At 37.8% G+C, this 24,599-nt stretch overlaps 1 protein-coding gene across 2 annotated transcripts in view; it reads left to right on the top strand.

Annotated features, from left to right (window-relative positions):
- The window catches only part of LOC137258359 (b(0,+)-type amino acid transporter 1-like), a 115,390-nt gene that overhangs the window by 27,466 nt on the left and 63,325 nt on the right, over positions 1–24,599 (top strand). The window contains exon 1 of one of the 2 annotated variants that reach the window (XM_067796011.1): positions 897–1,838. The exons of the other annotated variant lie outside the window; for it this stretch is intronic. The gene's annotated coding sequence lies outside the window, so the exon portion shown is untranslated. Of the gene's footprint in view, positions 1–896; positions 1,839–24,599 lie in introns of those variants that run through there. 2 annotated transcript variants of the gene reach the window in all.

Genomic DNA, 24,599 nt, shown 5'->3' with positions numbered 1-24,599 from the left:
TGACACAGTAACAAAATACATTAATGATATGTTTTACCTTGCTGATGTGTTGATGACAGTGGCCACAGTACTATCAAATTTACTATCTAATCAGTGTTGACTGTCATCCTAACTGGCATTGGTATATTCCATTTAGCTTTTCTGGTTTTGATAAACAAAACTAAATTTCAAAGTAAAAACATTCTTTTTTAAAAAATTCATAATTTGTTATTCTAGTGATCACAAATAATGAATTAAATTCATGAAGGGTGATGATTTGATTCACCAAAAACAACAGTGAATTATATCAGCAGTAGGATTCAATGGTATTTCAAGTTATATTTGGTGTTATTTCGTAAGGGTGACAGAAACATATCCCTTCGGCATTAAGTTGATTTAGGAGTTTATTATATTTTAATATCATCAGGGCAGGTTTTAGGAAAATTTGCCATCTCTTCTGAAGAACTTATGAACAATTTGTTAAATGATGGAAAACACACTTACACCAGCGTATATTTAACTTGATTGTTCATTAATGTTCAATCATTCATTTGGCAAATCATTGGAGGGTAAAGGGATCAAATGGAAATATATTACTAATATTTATTTAACACACCCGCAAATAAAACAGTGATGTCAAAGTAAACTGGAAATTCATGATGAGTTCATTTGCTGACATTAATTTATGGTTATGGCATGGTGGCCAACAGGTTGTCAGCCACACACATGCAAGCCATATTAAACTGTATCTTCTGCCTCAGTGCCAAGTAGTAACGAGTTGGTTTCAACCTTTAGCTGCTTGCTTTACACTCTCTTCCATTGATTTCTTGTGGCAGACATAAATAGCTATGTTGGTGAGATCCTCCCTATCTTCCTATATGAGGAATGCTGCCAGCCACCGCATCACTGCTAGCGCCCTCTACTGGCTGACGAAACCTGATACATACACTGAGAGACAGAGGCTGCAACTTGGTGTGTACATCATGAGCATGCACACGTGTGTGCACCCGTCTCTTGTTCGAATGTTCATGTTTTTCTTCCTGTCCGACTTCCTTTGATCAATGGACTGACCAGTAATTCAGTGACAAAGTGATAGATCTGGATTCATCGTTGGATAGCCATTTGTCTCAGGGAATCATAGACGTTGATCTTAGTGGGAGCTGGGAATCCATGCTTAATTGTCCACTGTGTGACCACCACGCTGTATCATCTGCAACCAGTCACATCAGTGACCCTTTTTAGTGAGGACTCAGTCCTCTCCCCACAGCACATTTTGCTCAGTGGGAAGGCTTGCTGTTAGGATCGGCAGACAGCCGGCAGCCAACAACCGGTATTTCATCATGTGTTCCTGGTTGAACCAGCACCTGATTGTTAAACCGTGACAGCTGAAGTACACACATCCTCAGTGGGCAGGGATTACTGCTAATCACACTGTATGCTCCATGTCTCAATGATCTCAGAAAGAGGAGCACACTGACACTCAAAGGCAGCAATAGAAAAATTCTGTGCATAAAGGACCAAAGGTGACTAGTTGCATCATACCTGCTGTCGTCCACATACAGAACTGAACTGTGAGACACGTGTTTAAATGTACATTCATAAAATCTGTTAAAACATATCAGAACACCAAAAAGGAAGATTAAGCCAGCCATTCTAGACCTGCAACCCTGCACGTACACAGCATTAATATCCTTAATAGAACGCCTGGATCCTGTCATTGATCTGTGAAGCTGTTTATCCCCTCAACGTTCTGCTGCTGACTGCTCTCTGGTGAAACTCATGAAATTAAAAACACTATACCTGGGTAGTGACATACATTTGTCTCACACAGTTCAGCAGCAAGGTCAACTTTGAGTCAGGTAAGATGGTTGGATAATATATTCTTAATTGTTGATTGGATAATATCAGGTATGGTTGTATTTTTGTGTGTTACTACCTGGTATTTATTTATGAGGCGTTGGGTGATAATTATCATTAACACACAATAGGAAATATTAATCTCTTATGAGTGCCTCTTTTTATTGATATAAAATCAATTTAAGGGTTAGAATTATAATAGGCATAGAACCATTTTTGCACAGTAATAGTATTGCATGTTTGAATTAAATGTAGATAATTAAATCTTTTACTAATAGTTTATTGTCTTAGTTTTATTCAAATTCAATTATAGAATGAAATTATTGTCAGCATATATCCCATTAGCTATAAATTGTTATTTACATTTTTATTATTATAGGATTATCGTTTACCACAACTAATTGAATACATCTGAAAAAGCCAACTTGTCTGATAGTTCAGAGAATCCATAATATTAAGTCAATGAGTGTTTAGTAAATCACAAGACAACACCAATTAATCATGTTCAAGTTTTCTTCTTACTGCAGTCAATTTTCTATGAGTAGCTCGATCATCTTCAACATTCCCTTCACTGTGATCAATATTCTATCTGTAACTTAGCAATATTTGGAGATATTGAGTATATCCGATTCAGATCAATGAAATATTTCTGCAGAGCAAATATTTACTGGTACAATATACTTTAATGATTAATATTCAAGGTATTGACTGGTAATCAATGTGCATGGAGGGTCTCTTTCTAAGCAAACTATAAAGACCTAGCCACTCCTTGATTGATTGTTCACAGGGTTGGCCTCCTGGTGGTGTAAATGCAAAGGAATAGTTTTAGACAGGTGTGTACTGCTCAAAGGAAATTAAAAAATGACTGATTTTCAAATAGGACAAAGAGGTTGTCTGTCGTGGCCATGGTGACATAACATGTGTTGCTTGAACTGTAGATTGAGTGAGTGACTTTATTTTTTCGAGCACTCAGCAATATTCCAGCTGTATGGCGGTGTTTGTAAATAATTGAGCCTGGACCAGACAATCCAGTGATCAAGAGCATGAGCATTGATCTGCACAACTGAGAAAAGATGACATGTGTCAACCAAGTCAATGAGCCAGAGCTGCCTCTTATGACAAGCATAGTCGCCTTTTGTGGCAAGCATGGGTTGCTGAAGACATATTGTACCCGGATCTTTACGGGTTGGACTGAGCATAAACATAGCATTCATAAACTATGAGATCAAATATTTGGGTAACTACTTTTGAGTAGCATGTATTTCACCAAAATAATGAGTAGTGTATATTTTAGGGGTAGGCCTAGCAGATGCATCAGTCGCTTGCCACACCAATTATCCAGGTTTGATACTAAATATGGGTAGCATGTGTAAAGCCCTTTTCAGTGTCCCTACTGTGATACTGCTGGAATGTTGCCAAAACTGGCATAAAATCATACTCACTCTATTTTAATTACTCTGTTATATAACTTTTATTAATTCCCACTGTAAGGACATCTTTGTCCATTGACTGTCTTGTGATGCTTTCAGCATGACGTATATTTGATTGGACTCTATATACAGTATAGTAAATCAAGAAGGGAACACAGAGATATTTGTCATGTATAGACACTTAGGGACAAAGAAATAGTGTGAGCTGGTTGGTTGTTGGGTTTTATCCCCACGGCATGTAATGCAGGGGGGATACAGTTGATGCCTCGTCTGTGTCCGTCTGTCTGTAATCTTTTGTTGCCGGAGCATAACTCAGAAACCGTTCAATATTTTTATACCAAACTTGATAGATATAATAGTCTCAACCTATAGTCGTGCCTTTTGCTATTTCCCCGGCATGTAATGCGTGGGGATTTAGTCAACGCATCATCTGTCTGTCCGTCCGTAATCATTTGGTTTCCGGATCATAACTCAGAAACTGTTCAATATTTTTAGACCAAACTTGATAGATATAATAATCTCAAACTATAGTTGTGCCTTTCGCTATTTACAGATAGTTGGCATTCTTATTTATTTATTTTTTCCATGGAACATTTTGGTGTTAGTCTTATGATGGGGTGGGCTTCGTTTCAGAACTAAAAAACCATTCAATATTTTTCTGCAAAACTTGGTAGATATGTGTGGCAGATCCCAAAGTGGTGCCTTTTGCTATGTACAGGTTTTTGTGATTTATTATTTTCTCAGTTTCCATGGAAACGTTTCTGACTTCATCTCAAAATGGAGGGATGGGCTTTGTTTCCAGAGGAGAACTCAAAAACCATTCAATATTTTTCTGCAAAACTTGGTAGATATGTGTGGCAGATCCCAAAGTGGCTCCTTTTGCTATTTACAGGTTTTTGTGATTTGTTATTTTCTTGGTTTCCATGGAAACGTTTTGGACTTCGTCTCAAAATGGAGGGATGGACTTCGTTTCTGGAGCAGAACTCCAAAACCATTCAATATTTTTCTGCAAAACTTGGTACATATATCAATCAGAACATGAAGTGGTGCTTTTTGCTATGTACAGGCTTTTGGGATTTCTTATTTTCTCGGTTTCCATGGAAACGTTTGAGACTTAGTCTCAAAAGTGAGAGGTGTGTTTCGTTTCCAGAGCAGAACTCAAAATCTTCTTAATATCTGTCAGTAAAACCTCAAATATAATCTCAAACTATAGTTGTGCCTTTCGCTATTTACAGATAGTTGGCATTCTTATTTATTTATTTTTTCCATGGAACATTTTGGTGTTAGTCTTATGGTGGGGTGGGCTTCGTTTCAGAACTAAAAAACCATTCAATATTTTTCTGCAAAACTTGGTAGATATGTGTGGCAGACCCCAAAGTGGTGCCTTTTGCTATGTACAGGTTTTTGTGATTTATTATTTTCTCGGTTTCCATGGAAACGTTTTGGACTTTTTGAACCAAATGGAGGGATTGACTTTGTTTCCGGACCAGAACTTAAAAACCGTTCAGTATTTTGCTGCAAAACAAAGAGATTAAGTAACTGTCAGATGATTTGTCCTTTCAAATATGTGGGGGCCTGGGGGATATGTCATCTTCTGATGACTCTTGTTTTACTTTAGTTTTATGCCGTACTCTGCAATATTCCAGATATATGACAGATTTGATTGTTTGGCACAACTCTAAAGTGTAGAAATAAGTTAAGGAAAGGGTCCTTCCTGAACCCTTAGAAATGTGAAACTTTATATTACAGACAACTTTCACAGATAGGTTTGAAAAAATATCTGTTTCAGATATAATTGACCGCATATGTATGGCTTAATAGAACAGATTTGTTCCAAAATCGATTAGGTCTTTTTGCTAGTCTGTGAAAAGAAATGTTTTTTAACTGTGTTTGTAAATGACTTAAGCTGCATATTCTGAGAATAACACCTTTAGTCAAAGTCTCAAAAATAAGTTCAGAACTCAGTGTATAAAGGGGTACATGTGATCAGTCAGATGTTCCAGATCGATCAAACCCTTTCTACACAGCTGTATTTCCAGCTGAAAATGGTTATTTTTACACAAGAATTTATACACAGACTTTCTGGTGAGCACACTGGGCTTATAAAGATTACATGCTGATTGATCTAGGGACTGGCTGGAGGTCGGTTGTTTGAGTGAGAGCTGAACATTATGAATCTGTTACTCATAATTATACAGAATCAGTGGTCCAGAAACAGTATTATCATGTCTTGTCATTTTCCCTGAAACAATGGAAAAACTTTTGACATGTTCATAGTTGATGAAATATCACAAATCTTACTGCAATGTAAAATATGTCTGATAACGGTTGCCATGACAGCCAATTTTGCAAAATTTGTATTCCATTTCAGACATGCACGACTCAAGCAATTGATTAATTATCAAAACATGAAGGTGATATGCTCAAGACAAACATTATCCTACCCTTACGATGATTGGTCAGAACAGATTCCCAACACCCTTTCTTGGGTCGGAGCCAGCTAGAATAGGCATAGGTTGTTGTGATGTGTTTTGCTCACTGAAATCATTGGTGATAAATTCTGCTGCTGACTGAATGCCCAGGTGAGCTACAGTTCAAATGTTGCCGAAGAAATAACATTGCTAAATTAGCATGTGTATCAGGAAAGCAAAGCAGATCTGTCACTGCCTGGCTTGTGAATCTTCAGCAGTTTGTCTGAAGTTCCAAGTTAGCTAATACCAGAGGGAATGTATCCTGCTGGGGATGGAATCATTGTTCAGCCAGGTCCAATAGTGTTTACTTGACTTGAAAGTTTGGTCACTGTCTGTCATGTGCAATGCTTGAACCCAGTCTTCTGTGGGTGGATGACCAGTTGAATGATACACACTTACATGCATCCAAAACACAAGTATCAAACCTGGCGATGCTTCCATGGAAAGAGACTCAGTTCAGTTCTATGTGTGAAAACCTAGTGTCAGCAGGCAGTATGACGTGTATATTCACCTGCAAGTTGAGAATAAGAACTGAATATCGATTGATCCATTAGTACAAATATTCAACAACATTTGTGCAGATATGTGTGAGGTATGTGAATATGTGATGTGTCTTTGGAACAGGTAGTGTTTCAGAATGTTTAAGTGCCAGATATAGAGTGTAGAGGTTGAACATTGCTTGCAGGTTCAGTTCAGCCATATCTGAAGAGTTCAGCCAGTGTCTCAAAACTTTGAGCTGATGTGAGCAGAATATAGGCATCTGATATGATGAGATGATCATCCAGCAATTTAACCACTTTATAAATAACTGATTTTGTTGAAGTAATGAAGTGTTTGACGAAATAGTTAGTTGAAATTAGGAATGTCTGTTAGTACCCACACAATCAGTCAAATTATATTTACACTGGTTGGTTGAATCTCCTCATGCCAGTGACTAATGAGGAGGTTGAAGCCTTTGGATGTTTGAAGTAATTCTTACCAGTGAATTCAGAGGTTTTCGATTAGTTGATTTGTAACTTAAACATTAACTCGCAATGCTGCTAAGGGTAACAAGTGAATAAAGTCATTTACATTAATGGTAGCAAATAATTCCATTCTTGTAAACAGTTTTGTGTTTGTTTTTGTTTTTTATGCTGTAGTCAGCAATACTGGTATCCTCTGACTAGCTAGATTCTGTAACAGTTGTATTAAAGTGAGATTCACTGGCAAGGTATTATTTTTTTTTTCAGGAAGTTCTCAATAAGTAAGATTCCGAAATGATTTTAACTTGTCCAAGATTATTTTACCCAGTGATATTTAACTTTGGGATTCATTGCCCAAAGAATTCAGACTTACCATGTGAATTCAAGAATAAGATTACATCATGTTCTAATACTTCATTTGGTGGTGTTGCATTGTAGATATAGACTATACCTCTTGAACAAAGGCTCACAGTTTCCGTGGCAAATGCTAATTACCTGACTTGCATCTCTCACCTAGCCATAGTGCAATGTTGTCTTGGAACCGTCATCTTAACAAGACAGTTTCGGTTAGACTCTGGCTAAGTGAACCGTAATATTTCAGCCATATGACACTCAGGTCAATAAAACAAATCTCATCCAAACCTGAAATTACAGTGGTTGAAGTCATGAGAGTCTATCTGTGCAGTCTGGATATTATGACTCTTATCAATTTATTCAGTGAGCGTCACCACCTGATTTAGTTATTCAACCCTTGTGACAGTTTTGCTGAAAAACAATTCAAATCCAGTGTGGGCAGTGGGCTAGTGGTTAAAGTGTTAGCTCGTCATGATGAAGACCCGGGTTCAATTCCCGGCAGGGTACAATGTGTGAAGCCTATTTCTAGTGGCCCCAGCCATGATATTGTTAAAAGCTATGTAAATCAGTACTTACTCTGTCATGGAGTTGTTATGAATTAGTTATCATGGCATAAAGATTGATTTATATTAAAATACAATATCAGTTATAATGCCATTATCAATTCATTTATTCTTCTTATGTCCTTAGTCAAATGAATATGGCTTGAATGATGGCATAAACCCAATTCATACATTACAATGTATCATGACCAACTGACCCAAATCAATCATTGTGACCTTTCAGCCCTGAAGGTTGACCTGCACCCATCAGTAGGTGCTGAGGAGACCCAATGCCTCTGTTGAGAAGGTACATGTGAATTCCTCCCATTCCACAGCAATGGGCTATCTGGAACATCCACACTGTTGTTTTAACGTAACCCACCTGGTCCTGGTCTTGCTGTTGGCAGAAGAACTGATGTACTGCTATTTACATCCCATGAATCTGTAGTTGCACCCACCCTCCAGCTTGTCCATGTCCAGACAGGAGGTGTGTCCATGGCCAAGTGGATAGAGTGTCTGCTGAGTGGAACGTTTGTAGTTTGATCCCTGGAAATGTCATACCAAACAGGAAAGATTGCACTTGTTGTTACCCTGCCTTGTGATCAGTGTGATGCAAAGACTGGTTGACTATGAGTTCATATACAATGTCTGAGTAAGGTATAACACATGTTAACTACAGTATGGTATTTCATTTATGGTATTTCATTTATGGTATTTCATTTGGCTATCACTTTAAAACTGGCATTAGTTCAGACGATCACAGACTAATCAGAAAGTTCCCCCAGCTCTGAGCTTCCTCTTGCGGTGTCCTCAGATCTTCTTGCAGAAAGTTATCCTACTGGAATGAATCATCTGACATTAATGGGATTGACACTGTCAATATAGACGTTCCCTCTATCAAATACAAACTACACATTGTCCAATACATCAACTACATGTTGTAAGGTGTCTGAGACAGGGATTGGGAAAGAGAAATTTGATCATGAGCCATTTTCAGGATTTTTAGACATTTTCTAAATTTAGAATAAGCCACTGCCCTTTTATCACTGGTAAACATCAAAATTTTAATGAGCCATTTTTCATTCTAATGTGCAAAATGGCACTTGCCTTTCCCAATCCCTGCTGAGTGAAAGGCTACCTCCAAAGTCACATTTAGCCGTTACATAACATGATTCAGTGATCTGCACATGTCTGAAAGTGTATTAAGTCTGATAATTACATGACAAATGTTGTATACTAATACTGACAGTTGCATGACAAGTGTTGCATCCCTAAGACTGATGTTTACATGACAAACCATGTTTTCCTGTGTACACTACAATATGTTTTCACAGAAAGAAGCTATTTTCCAGAATCTGCCAGATAGTAAGGAGGAGTCTGATTGTAGTCATCCCTCACCGTAACATGGGTCTTGGGGTCCATGGTCCATAAAATTTGCTATTTCATTTATTGTACCTAGTCAAAAATTTATCGTATTGTTGGAGGTGAAAAAAAATTGTAATTGAAAATAGATGCATATATGGAAAGCTTGCCAGAAATAGTAATCAGCTGTGCACAGATGTTTTGTTTCAGTACAAATTATGTACATGTGATTCAGTTAAAAATGATCCAGTAGCATTACATCAAAGAACTTCTCTTCATTCATCAGAATAATTTTTACATACTAAGCAGATAATTTTGACAGAGATATTATATTTTGCTAAAACATTAGTATAATGCATATTTTCATGTATGTCTGGTTACAGGTTATACAGGAAACTGTTTGACAGGTCACCACTGACTTCACTTGGTACGTTCCACTGTAAAAACAAAATGTTGGCAAATTAACTGTCAAATATGACTTCAGTGAGTCAATAACATGGGTCTCGGAGTCCATGGATTACAAGGCTGTAATCTGTTTGTGATTGCTGAGAATAATGTGAAATTGGTGCTATCGCAGTAGGTGCGAAAAGTGGACCAGAAGTGTACGCCTGTTGAGTGAGGTGATGCCATTTCACTCACAGCTTCTCAGTGACTGTAAACTGTTTTAATGAATGAAAATGGGACTGAATTTAATCAAATAAAACATGTTTTTTGACATCATATGTTCTTGGATGGCTGGGTTTTACCGCACTATAATGCGGTGTGTTGCATCACAACAAACATTGTAAGTACTTGGCTGATGACATGTCTTTATGTTGAAGTTAGCTTTCATAAGATACTGCTATGATTATTATTGAAAAAACCCTGCATGTTTTTAAACATCTGAAAAACAATGGATATGTATGATAAACACTGTTAATTGCAATCAGTTTCGCTAGTTCTTGTGATTAACCAGAGCTCAACATCAGATTTGCTGTTGTGCTATTTTCTATTAAGTGAAGGGATACAGATTACCTCACGGATTAACCGATTTTGCAGTATCGCCATTATCGCCAGGAATGACTATATATTCTACACTAGACAGTGTGAGGTCCAGATTCTGGTTATCAGGATGTGTGGACATGCTTGCTGTCATTGATCTATTGCTGGAACTGTTGCTCTTTGTTAAGGCATTGGTTATACTCTACATACTTCTTGAATATTAATGCAAATCCTGGACATAAATCCTGGTTGTGGGCGTGGTGGTCAGACAGGATCTCTTCTTAATGGTCAGGTTATAGATAAATCATTTAATTGTTTCATGTCTGTGGTCATTAGATCTGTGTATACAGTGTGCATTGTCAGATACTAATCTCTTGATGATCGGGCAGGGGTTCAAGTTCACAGGCCAAGTGACTTCAAGAAAGTAACTTGTCCTGACTAATTTTCCTCTTGCCCTGATTTTATGACACAATACGTGATGTTAATATTTATTGGACTATTTATCGAAGAGTGATAATTTCATTCTCTACTGGCTCTACTTTATTATCAGCGCTTATCTACTTTATTATTAACATGAATTGCTTCATTATGAGCAGATATGAAATGAAATCCAAGATTATTTGCAGTTTGAAACCACAAGTGGAAATTATCTAGTTGTCTGTGGGCAAGTAAGGTACCATTATTTGATTGCCTGAAATAAAAACTGACTTGTCCCTAGCGTCGGGTGATGGAACTTTTTAACCCCTGTGGGATAATTTTTACTAAAGTCTGTCAATTCAGAAGCCATGTGTTGGGATTGTCTCAAACTGTGTTTCTGTTTACTGAATTACTTCCATTGCTACACTTGCGTCCCAGTCATGCTGTAGAGTTGCTTTCCATAGGCATCTCAGAAAACTCTGTATGATTGTGGGTTCAAACCTAGACTTACAGAGCCATATCCATTCTCATTAATTCAACCAAACATCACTCTATCCCACATCAGGTTCACACGCTATGATGTAACTGAAATGTTGTTCTAACAAGTGATAAATCCATCTCATCACTTAACCAACACAATACATGCAGTGTTCACTCGTGCCGTAACATGGTTTGGTGCATCACATCATATCTGCATTGCAGATGGCATATCTCTTCGGTAAAGCTGTATTGTATTAGCATGATGTTCCACTGTCCATGTAATTAATCAAGAAAAAAACAAAGGTTTATAAAGAATCTTGAAACTAATAATATGAGGATATGTACAAGAAACACTTATTACAATCCACACAGAATTTCGCAACTGTAAAAGGTGACTAACCTTAGCCTGTCAACAAATTCGCATGTTGTGACATTTCCAATGACATGAAGATATGTGATAGCTGGGGAAAAGGTTTTATTTTTCAATGGGAGCTACAGAAAACCTTGTGGTTTAGCTGAAATTGTGTTATTGCGAAGAGCATTATTGTGAGGGATGACTGCATATAGGCAGAAGAAGGTATGACAAGGGAAGGTAACTCTTCCCTAACCATTTAGTGTATAATTACTTCATATAAACCAATCCCATGTTGACTTGTCATAGAAAAATAGCTTGTTCCCGGGATGTAGCAATTACAACTGTAGTGTCCTATATAACTTGTCACTGTCAACATTCAGTCATATGTCCTTCAAATAGTCATTAATTATCCAGAGACTTGTTTGTTTAGTTTGCAGATCACAGTAAAGTACAGTATGTCTGAATGCCATTGTGTGTACTTGATGCAAATAATCAGCTGAGTGACATGGAATTATTCTTTGAATAAATAGTGCATTTATAAGGGTTTTTTTTATCCAATTAGTCTTGCATCCCACAACAACCATTTGGAGCGTTGACAACTCAGTCCATAGTGACACTCAAACTTCAATGTATTATGAATTATTGCAACACTCTGCCAGTATGGACTGCAGGGTATTACCAGAATACTACAATGCACTTTTCTAACTATATGTAGTGCAATATCATTTTTATGAAAACCAATATATTGGGTAAGGAACTGTTCCACATAAATGATGCTTTGGGATTATCTTTATGGTTTAAATTAAACTACACACTTTCATTCACAAATAATTTCCTTGTAATTCAATGACAAAACAACATACTGTAATACTATATATGTTTCAGAAAGAAAGTAGAATCCCTGACTTAGCTTTCTGTTATCAGAACCATAACACATATGTTGAGGGACTGTAGAAAATTGAATTGACATGCACAAATAGTGTCATTCACTTTGAAGTTCCTGTACATACTAGCATTTCAATATGTATCGCAATATGCGTCGCAATATATATACTGCTTGCCAATACGCAGTCCTCGTGCCAGTCATACACTTTAATTTTTGTACATTCACACTGACATTATATTTTAGGCATCTATGATATTGTGTTGCCCTCACAGGGATTACTCACAGTTTATCATTGGTCCCTCGTAATGTCTTGGACACAAGGTTTCATGATGTGGATGATACCTACAGTTTGGATGTCACTTATTATCGGTCACTGACAGAAGTTGCCAAAAAGCAATTTTTTACACATTGCATAATATATCTGAACAACCTTCTGTGTCACATGAACATACATGCTCACTGACATTTGAAGAGTAGAGCTTGGTCGAGCAGGTTGTGATCTGTCAGGCTGATATTTTTCTCATTGAAACGTCCAACTTTATTTAGAAAGTGTAATCCAAAATATAATGTGTTGCACTTCATGGTTGATTCACCTTGGATCTCGGAAATGGACTACTGAGACTCTTTCCGATAATTCAAACATTGCGAAAATGTTTTTTAAATATGTTGTTGAAAAGTTCTAGTTAGTTAATAAATTGTAAGTGCTTGAGGAGGTTTTTCCTCCCAGATTCAAGTATTTAACACAGTGACTAATTACTTTGCTTAATTTGACTTCAAAATTAAATCTTTCAGAAAAACTGTACAGATTCTAGTTCAGAGCCATTCAAAATTATGTGTTTCAAGCTTAACCAAATGTAATATTCAAGTCCCCTGCAAATTACAAGAATATGTTACATGCGCCATAATTAATGCACCCCACTGGTAGTCTTATCAGGTTCTCAAACGTGAATAGAGTTTCTGTGTAGCTCATTTAAATAGACTATTATGACTGTTTGGTTTCATTATTCACAGACTTAAATATTGTGCCTGGAATATTGTTGAAGAGTAAAGAGTACCCTGCAAATTATGGAAATCTTCCATTTAACATTTACCTCCTATCACTTACTGTAGCTTGATTTTGTCAGTGTATGTTGCAGTAGTGAATGTCATATTTTCATGCTATTACCAGTAATGTGTTATGGCAAGAGAGATTGATCATAGTAATATGAAAGAAAGTTGTGTTTTGAAATTGCTTGTATGTAGTGTATGTATTTGTTTGTTGGGTAACGCCACATGCAGCAATATTCCAACAACAGGGCAGTGGTTTGTAAATTGTCTCGCCCAGACATGCTGCTCAGTGATCAACAGCATGAGCATGGATCTACACAACTGAGATACAATGATATGTGTCAACCAAGTCGGCGAGCCTGACCCCCTGATCCCATTAGTTGCTTCCAACAACAAGCATGGGTTACTGAAGACCAATTCTTACTCAGATTTTCACCGGTTCTTAGTATATATGTTTGAACCGGCCATATGGTATGGCTCTTTTGCTGTTGATTTCTACATAAAACAAATGTATTTCCTAGTACTGTTTCATCTTATTGCATCTATCTTTCTTCTCGTAGCCACAGCGATGCCATTCCTTACGCTTTGGGCATAATTATTGCGATTTTGACCATCAGTTTACACCATTACACTTAATCTGTGAAAATTATGCTTTTCTGCTCGTTTTACAAAAATCAATAAAGTGGATGCAATTTTACAGAGAAGTATTTTGTAACACACCAGTGCAGGGGTTCAGAAATGGCCTTACACTTACTCTTAGCATCACACTCATTTCAGTATAAGGAATTACAATATTTTCTGTCACATCACCAACGATTTTTGATGAATGGAGGTTCATAATGATTGGGCCCATGTGTTTCTGTCCAGAATCTTCCATTTCTGAAAATATGTACCATGTCGAAATGACCAGCAGACAAGTATTAGCCAATTTAGATCTGAATTACCTCTTTTTGACCTTCAGTATTACACCCTGGCCCAAAATAGGGTTGGTATCTCTGTAACCAGAGCAGTGGGGTAGTCTAGTGCTTAAAGCGTTTGCTTGTCATGGGTTCCAGTCCCGGCACGGGTACAATGTGTAAGGCCCATTTCAGGTGTCACCTGCTGTGATATTGCTGGAATATTGCTGAATGTAGTGTAAGACCATGCTCACTCACTCATTCATTCACTCACTCACTCACTCACTCACTCTTCTTGTAGCCCATGGCTCTCTTTTCATAAAGTGCTCAGTACAGAGATTATTACCACCACATGTATTGAAAGTACACCTGTTTACAGGGATTAAGGTACTTGTGAAAAATCAAAATGTTAGGGTCAGTATTTCTTATCACGAGTGTCTACCATAAAGGTACACATGTCATTATGCCATTAATATAAACATGTGGTGCCAATCTTGCAACAGTTGCACTGACTTCTGATTCAACAGAGAACTGTTGAAATGTTCGTATTTATATTCCACCATGGTCAAGCTCCATGTTACCTCCAAGAACATATCACACAGTATCAACCAGACAATGGTCCACTTCCTAGCAGCTAACTATGCCCCAAACTCAAACATCATCCTTTCTTGACAGGAGTTTTGCTAATGCAGGTCAAGTCCCCAGGAATGAACTTCCAGGTCACATACAGCAAATCAATGACTTTCAGTCAATCGTGCATGAAGTGCAGACTTGTGCCTTTGGGCAACAGTTGAGTTTTAGCAGCCATATGAATTTGAACATTATACTTTATTATTAATGATAAATTGAGGCACTTTTTCCAGATACAATGTTTCAACCACTTTAGAGTGTTTTTCATAACATGTTTTTGTCTTACAATAAAAAATCTTATTCTAGACAGGTGTCAATATATATTATCTACTGCAAACAGTAGCTGTATAAGGGCATTAGGGTAGCCTAGTTTTCAATACATTCACCCATCACACCAGGATTGATTCCCAACATGGGTTCTATATGTGAAGCCCATTTCTGGTGTTCATCCACCATGATGTTGCTTAAATATTGATTTAAGCATGAAATCCAACTCACTAACTCACACAGTACCTGTATGATGAGCCATTAGACCTCTGATTTCTAAACACTAAACTGTCTGTCTGTTCATGTTCATGTAGAAGTGAGAAACTGAGAAATGGCAATGGGCAGCACTGATTCTGTGTTGATTCTGTGTTGATTCTGTGCCTCAGTAAATGTCATCATTAATATGTAATTCCTGCACGTTACACATTAACAGTGAATACATGGTCATGCCAGCCCCTGAGACTTTATTCCAAATATGGCTGACTCTGTGTAATTGGAATACTGCTCCAAGTGCTGTTAAACCCAACATGCTTGTGAATTAATGTAAAACTTGAAAATTGGTTGCAGTGACTAAATGACCAAGCAATTAATCATGCTTTCTCATATTTGTACAAATCTAAAAAGTAACATCATCATTATGGAGACTTGAACCAGTTTGAAGGTGAGCTTCTGTACCTTCATTATGCAAAAGTTATTTCTGTTTGATGAATCTGAAATGCGAGACTGGTGTCGAATCCAAAACCATTTGATCACACAACAGGAACTTCCCAATTGTTCCTGCCGGAATAAGACTGATCACACTCTTTCCAGGCTCACCCCAACACTTCTAAATCAAAGTGCAGACACTCACTGAAGTATGTGAATTAAGTATTGATTTTTGGCTCCAGACTTTGAGCGAGAACTGCTTATTCTCGTTTACAGACTTACATGCAGAGAACAAATACATAGACACGCCGTTTTCAATCAAAATGTCTGCTGTGAAGGTGTTGATAATGTCTGTCATGAAAAGTTAATCGTCTCTAATCCTGATTCCAATAAAATCTATTTCAGTCTTGACAGTCGTTTCAGTTTTTTGTGTGGCTGACAAACTTCTTTCCCATGTTGTCGTCTAAAATACTGGAGACGGTGGGGTAGTGATGTCTGAAAACCTGGGTTTGTTTGAATATGGGTTTATGTGTAAAGTCAATAATTCTTATAAGTGTCCATCCTCGATATCTCCAGGCTATATGTTCCAGTAAGTCTCCACTATACCCTGGATGCATCTATGGCTCTGTAAATTTGTTACCTCCCTTTGCCGGACGGGAAGTTGAGCGAACCAATCACAACTTGCTTTTGCTTTTTAAACTGTCTAAGCGTGCAGAGGTTCTCTGAAAGGGGTAGAAGGAGTTCTTTCGTGTATATTTTTTAAAGTTTTGGACCTCTCAATTTACCTGTACGATTTGCACAAAATCTGAGTCGCACTGCAAACAAACCAAATCCAGGGTTTCATCAGAACATTTACCCTGATGATACTGACGATGATAAATGTCCTACCTGTATTAGATCTAACTGTATCCTCCTGTTTGACTGTCATCACTTAATAAAATCTGTAGATTTTGAACAGATATCCTCGTCACTGCCAATCGGTTATCTGTTAAAGGTGAACTCTATCCTCAGGTCGGAACTTCTACACATACAGTGGTGGGAAAACTGATCTTCTATCCTGTATGTTGTGAAGTCACTGTAAAAATATTTTAATCAAATCATTGCTAAGTATGGAAATGTTGCACTGTAGTCTTCAAGACTGTCTGCTTGATACCATATATTTCGATCTACATGGCGACCCTATCTTTATGACTATGCCCCCATGTATCAAAGTTACAAATCGACTCTAGTTACTAGATAAAGCAAACCCGATATGAAGCACAGTCATTGCATATGTGTTTGTAATCACCATGAGTTTGTCTTTCCATTCGTTTATACAATGGGTTAGTGAGTTAGCCTAGTTGTTAAAACATTTGTGGAAGATCAGGGTTTGATTCCTCACATGGGTACAATGTGTGAAGCCCATTTCTGGTGTCCACACCATGATATTGCTGGAATATTACTAAAAGCGGAATAAAACTAAACTCATTTTCTCCCTTACTTTTATACAATGCTTAGTCGTGTAGAACTACAGTGCGTAGACGTTATGCAACTAGTAGCATATGGGATATAATAGAATGAGATGTTCTTGTTGATAATAACTTAAAACATATTGTTGGTATAAGCTATCCGTCTTTTATGTTCGAGTTCAGATCACTGATGATCTATGTCCCAAATGTAAATTGTGCAGGAACCATGCATGCCCAGGATGAGCTGTACCTTTTGCAAGAACATTCACAATGATCCACGTTAGCAGCTTGGTCATACTGGAAACAAGAGTTTTTATGGATGAAAGCTTCTTTATATTTGGTTATATTGGTCAAAGGGCTTGTTCCCATTTTAAAAAACCAGAGGAGAACCAGATTCCATCAAAGGTTACCACTGTCTGGTATTGTCAGTCCAGAAGAACCCAATTGCAAGATGTGTGCATAATCATCAATGGAAAATGGTCACCAAAGACTATCATGTACTTTCACCAAAATTCTGTCAAGTTCTATTAATAAATTGGAGAACTCTCAAAAAATAGGGCTTTGGTTTATAAGTCCAGGAATCCATTCTAAATGTTATCCTTTGTATCCCTCTTGTATTTCCCACTCCAGGGCATCACCTGTACAGTGACACTTCCGTCACTGTCTAGGGCACTCACATTGACAGTGCAGTCCAGGGGAGTGGTCGATCACAGACAATAAGATTCTCATCAGTTTTCTGGAAAGAAGAGCTTTCAAGCAATATGAGCAAACAATGGAAACATCTGTTTCTTTACTCATTGATCACTATGCACATCACCAGGGTGTTGACATATACACAGCAACATAGAGAACCAGGTCCAAACACTTCATCAAAGAGATTATACGATTATTTGGCTTGGCAGGCTCTCTGACATCCCGGATGAGAGTTCATCACATACTTGCCAACCCCTCCAATTTTGGAGGAGTAATCCTGATTTTCAGTCCCAAAATCCACTCTCTGATTTGTCTATAAAAAACTCTTTAGAAAATTTAAAAAAAAAAAAATACAAGTATGTTTATAAATTTAGAATGTTTGAAAGAATTTTATTCGATAGCCATCTAAATATTTTTATTTGAGTATGTTTAAGTATGCCCAGAAATTGCATATTTCAGGCTAAATTTAACAATGTTCATAAGGGAGGCCTGCCCAGACCCCCACCGTCAAAAGGGGCCGAGGCCCCTCTCATGCTCACCCCCAACATGCACCTGCAGGGCTCAGGACTTGCTTACTTTCAATTTAGGGTTGGCATCATGCATGAGAATGTATTTTCAGCGGGTCCATCTGTGGCCACAGAGGTTATATTCACTCAGTAACCTGTCTGCCCCTGTTCCTTTGTGACTGGGGATGGCAGTGGCTGGGCACTAGTTCCCGATCAATACAAAATACCAGCTAGGTCATGGATGAAACATGCAGGAGTACGGGTGGTAACTGAGATCCAGAAGTGAAAAGGCAGGTGTCCTTGATGGGAGGTGAAACAGGCGTCATTAATATGAATGTCACCAGTATTGCAAATACAAGGTGGAAGGGAACACAATGCTAGTGCAAGGGGTCTGCACATATCCACCAAAAGTGATTTGACAAATTACTTCAGGACTTGCAGCCAGGTCAATAATAAAATCAATATCACTAGACATTGGGGAATTTAAGATGACGTCATAGTAGTTATGTCACCATATTTTTGTGTTACTGGATATGCGTAATTAAATTCAAAAACGGTAAATACTTTAGGAAATATTAATTTAATCCACTCACTCCTACTACTGACTGCTGTACATACTAATTGTTACAAAATTGATTTGACAGATGTATCAAAATGTTTTCAAACATGGAATGTGACAGGTGTCATGTTCGTGCAAGAGTGGGCGAGGGCATTCAAGGGGCATGATAGCCCAGTAGTATAAGCCTCTGCCTTGTGCTGATAGTATGTTTGCTGCCAGAGCTGAAGCACTTAGTCTTGTTGACAGTGCCGGTTATTTCCCTAACTAGAAACAATATGCAGACATTCCTGGATTGTGCTTATCATTATACATACCTCAGGATCAATGATTAGTCAGTTGAGTGGTGAGAGTGAAGTTTTCTTACTGTCATGATAAACAGAATATACACCATCCGCATCTGCTTACTAACTGCAGCAGATATGGCCATGCCAGTTGCACAACTTGTCTGGTCTTGATGAAGTTGATGCCCTCACTCGGTGTAAATATTATGTATGACCATGCAGTTGTTTAATGTCATTATACACATCCAATCACTCAGGGAAGGATCCTCAGTCTCCTAGACTGTACCAATCAGTGCTCTGACTTGTTTGTCCTTCAGTCAGTCTGGGAGGTGGGAAGCAGCATGAAATATTCAGTTAGTGACTGATAGGGAGCTTAAGGTACAAAGTGAGTAGACACTGTCTGATGATCAAGGACTGACCCCCTGAGATGAAGCCTTCTTTGGTAAACCTGTCATCATCCTAGGTGTTCACCTGAACAAAATGATTGATCAGTATATGGTGGGAAGATAAGGCTAGAACAAATTAATTTGTTGATTTTCATTCTTACCCAACTGCACAGTGTTGAATCTTGATGGGGAAGGTAACTGCTTTGGTAAACCTTCGTTGTATTAAGCAGTGTCTGTAGGTATGTCCCAAATCTTGTAACTGCGATGTTTCATGAACTATTGTACCCAATCAGGGATTGGAATAGAGAACTTTGACGATGGTCCGTGTTCGGGATTGTTATCCATTTTCTGAATTCAGAATGGGCCACTGCCCTGGTATCAATAGTAAACTTCAAAATTTTAATGGGCCATTTTGTATAACTAATGTGCAAAATGGCCCATGGTCCCTGCCTTTCCCAATCCCTGCCCAGTGTGTTCATATTTGATGACAGGCTCCATTGGAGGAGTACACAGATACTCAATATGAAAGCCCTTGCCCTTACTTTGACGATCACAACGACACTGACAACTTATCAAAACTTTTGTGAATGCAATATCTTATGTACTGTTGTACCCAGTGTCTTCTAATTTGATGACAGCCTTCATTGGGGATTGTGCAGACAGAAGTCGATTCTGATGACCTTGACATTTTCTTCTGGGTCACCTCTGGCACTTTGACCACTTTTCAAATATGTGAACATGAACATTTCTTACACATTTGATATCAGAAATTAACATAACATGTATCAGGGTGGGGTAGGGAAATATGGATTGAGTACTCGGTAGAAAATTTGGACCCATTCCAGATGCAATACACACTGATACTGATAGTGGATATATGCGTCTGCATCTGTATATTCAAATCTACTATATTCCTGAAATAATTTTCAGCTTCCGAAAAGTGACCATGACAAGAAACTGCATTACACATAAGGTAATCTTCTGTGTGACCAAAAGATAAAAACTAATAAATATGTCATGTTTCATTCCTCTTAACAGTGGGGCCATATTAGTGGCAAACACTTGAACAAAATAATGATCAATATGTAGTGGGAAGGTAAGTCTAGAATAAATTAATTCTTTGATTTTCATCCCAAACCAATTTTCATCATGGGGAAAGTCAATGCCATAACAATGTATTGATCCATGTGTTATTATCATACAAGCAAGCTGGGTTGCAGAATGTTCATTTGTCAAAGTGGGATGCAGTTTGTTGCCAGTGAACAAAACTCAACTAAGGCACAGCAATCCAATTCAAAAGATACCAAACATATGAAAATCAATATTCTCAAGGACTCATTTAAGTAATGAAGGACAGGTCTTTCAAAATTGGAGGTTATGGTGCCCCCACTGTCACTAATAAATTAACAATCTCTAATTACAATATTTAGACCAAAGGAAAGTGGATGGTAGCACCTTGATATGGAACGAAGATATTCTCTATACATGGTAATGGGGGCCAACTTAAATGTGAAAGAGTCCTGGCATAAAATAGCAGCAGCTGACTAGTCATTTGACAGAGAACCAGTTGCATACTGTGGACAACTGTAGGCCAATTGAGAAGCCTTGGAGAAACTGATCATGAGAAGTACATCGGACAGTTAAGGGAAGATGAGAACTGGATTCCCTTGGTATACCTTATTGATTGGTGGTCAGATTTCCTGAATTCTTCATGCCACATCCACATCAATCATTCAATCAATCAATCAATATCAATACTTATATGGCATGGGTATCCAGCGATAAATTACTGTACACAGAACATGCAAGTCCAGTGGGGATGCTGTCATTACTGCAAGCTAATCCTAGGTTCTAGTCTCCGCTGTCCTGAATCCATTCCTACAGATGAACAGTGTTCAACTGTGGAGTTACAGACATGCTTTAATGTCTAAGTACATTTCATTGTTACAGATCTCCCAATTAGGCGCTTATTTGCATATTTTACTCTTTTAAAATCATATTTACTCAGTTACAAAATTGGGAGTACAAAAAAAATGCATAAGAATCACTTAAAACGTAGTAGGTCTCTAATACCCTGTATACTTTACTCAATTCATGGAGGCACTCTATAACAGCGTTAGCAAATAGTAAGAGATGCCTACATATACATATATAGAGAGAAAGATAGTTTATTCAGGTTTCCAGTGCATGTACATGAAAATCACATGAAATGATTAAGAACAGTGATATTAAAAATATACAACACCCAGCCAGCATGGGCCTACTAGACACGAAGATGCTAAAATATACAAAATTGTTAAAAGCATTGCAAGCATTACAAGTACATGAGGGCATGTGATAATCATTCATAATACATGTTTATATGTGTATGTATTGACAGAAATTATTAACGTACCAGATAGCGTGTTGCTATTTATCAACTTGCACTTATCACAATGGGTGATTGTGATATGACCTGCGCCTACACAGATTTAACAGGTGCAGCTACAGAGTTGAATAAATTGTCATACTGCTTAAGAAATATCGTCTGTTCTACAGTATACTGTTATAGCCTTAGCCACTGTCAGGAGTTTACTGTAGTCATCACATGTCTTCCATGTTGAGTATTTAAAAATGGCTGCCAACTATTTGGAAATGTAAGAATTACTGAAAACTTAGGTCTATTGAGAAGCATATATAATTATATAAATAGAAATCTTAATTACTCAATAAGGATAAGTACTCAATACTTTAAATTATTGAGTATACAAAATATAGTTACTGCTCATAAAGTGCCATTACTCATGCGTAAACAGACATGGGAATAAATACCCAGGAAGGTCCATGTTAGAATACTGGCCTTCAGTAACCCATGATTGTTGTAAGTGGCAAGTAATGGGATGCGTGGTCAGGCTTGCGGACTGGGTTGACATGTCATCGGTTCCCATTTGTGCAGATCAGTGCTCATGATGTTGATCACTGGATTGTTTGGTCCACTCTTGATAATGTACAGACCATCACTATATTGCTGGAATATTGCTGCATGCAACTCACTGTTATCTTTGTTAGGGATAAATCCCTTTTTTCATTGTTGCTTCCCTTTGTCTGACGAGCTCAGATCACCATTATCATGGTCCGTTATTTGACAGCACCCTAACTCGCCTTGGCTATTGCATAAATGTCAGTGGGTCACTTTAAGCAACATTATGTTATAAATGTATAATCTTCTTAACTCTACTCATGAAGTTCCCGCAGTAGAATAGGCCTTCAGCAACCCATGCTTGCCTTGAAAGGCGACTCAGCTTGTCGTAAGAGTTGACTAACAGGATCGGGTGGTCAGGCTCACTGACTTGGTTGACACATGTCATCAGTTCCCAATTGCGCAGATTGATGCTCATGTTGTTGATCACTGAATTGTCTGGTCCAGACTTGATTATTTACAGACTTCTGCCATATAGCTGGAATATTGCTGAGTGTGGCGTAAAACTAAACTCACTCACTCACTCACTCTTCTTAACTCTGTAATTAGGTACAGTATAGATTCTAGTATTTTTGTTAGTTTGAGTTCCATCCTTGTTTCGAACCAAGTTTGAGTTCCATCCTTGTTTCGAACCAACACTCTGGCACCTATTTGGCAGCAGTCAGCCATCTAACCCACTCAGCCACAGCAGCTTTCCACAGGCATGAAAGTTGAACAACTGGTAGACTAGGCCACACACTCCTCTGACAATTGTAACCTGTCATGTCTTCTGCGATCAAAAGCTATAAATTTGAAACCGACTTTCTTAACTGATTCACAATTATGGTTATGGTACTAATGTTATTAAAATATTTATTACCGTTGTAAAACACAGTATGTGAGTGAATTTAGTTTTATACCACAATATTCCAGTGTTACGAGCAGGCAATACAGTGATCAAAAGTAGCAGCATGATGCTATGCAGTTGGGATACAATGACCTATGTTAGCCAGGTCAGCTAGTCTGGTCTAGACCGACCCGATCCCATTAGTCACCTCTTACCACAAGCAAGGGTTGCTGAAGATCAGTTCTTACCTGAATCTTTACGTGTCTCAGAGGACATCAACATGTGATACCTTGTACTGATCTTTTGGAAATTTTGTGGATTTAATCAACTTTGAAGGGCAGTGAAGCAGCCTACTGGTTAATGTGTTTGTTCTTCATGCCAGAGGACCTGGGTTCGATTGCCCACTCAGTTATAATGTCTGAAACCCATTGCTGATATCACCCACTATGATGTTGCTGGAATATTGCTAAAAGCAGCATAAAACTAAACTCACTCACTCCAAAAACTTAAATGGTGAAATTCTATGGTCTTTAAGGTTCCATGCTTTTTGAGACATGGTATCAAGGCCTAATACTATACTGACATTTTGTTGAGTTTATGGGGGTGGTTCTGACCGAGCATGTGTCAGCATAAAAGCCAGTAATAATGCACAGGTGCAATTGCACAGTAACAATTTGAACATCTGTTAGCTATGACTTATGTCAGTATGAAGGCTGCTGGCAGACAGAGAGGTTGTTACTAGACTTTTTATAAAGCTGCTGACTCAAATTATGTTTGCATTTGGGATTAAAATATGTATTTATAAATATATATTATCAACAGCCAAATTTGTAACAGCTGTACAAAGAAATAGTTCATTCTGGAATTGATAATATGTTTTGAGCAAAAACCATGCGCAATGCAAATGACAAGCGGTTCCAGGTGGGCTTCTTGGCATTATGGAGATCTTAATAGCCAGACTAGACATCCGGAGATGGTATATGATACCTTCAACACGTCCTCACTTCGTTCATATGCATTTCCTGACAGTAGTACATAACATGACCCTGTTTGGAAACAATACCTTGTGTAATATATGGAAAGATCAAAGAATATGCATTTGACTGTTTTCCTGAAGGAGATTGAGGCAAAAAAAAGGGATCTTTTAAGTGATAAAAATTGAGATTATTTTAGAGGTATTTTACTGTCCAGCTAAGTTTCATATAATATTCTTGTAACCCCTGATTGTGAGATATCTTTCAAAATAGTATATTATGACATTTGGGCAAGAGTATAAGATGTATTGAAAACATATATATGTGTATATAAAGAAAGTAATGAGAATTCCGGGCGTACAGTTGTAGATATATAAGAAGTAGTTTCCGAAATAATAACAGCACG

Source organism: Haliotis asinina, chromosome 12, assembly GCF_037392515.1.
Source record: "Haliotis asinina isolate JCU_RB_2024 chromosome 12, JCU_Hal_asi_v2, whole genome shotgun sequence".
Classification (NCBI taxonomy): Eukaryota; Metazoa; Mollusca; class Gastropoda; order Lepetellida; family Haliotidae; genus Haliotis; species Haliotis asinina.
The sequence above is the reverse complement of the archived record's forward strand: the minus strand, read 5'-3'. Positions and strand labels throughout refer to the sequence as shown.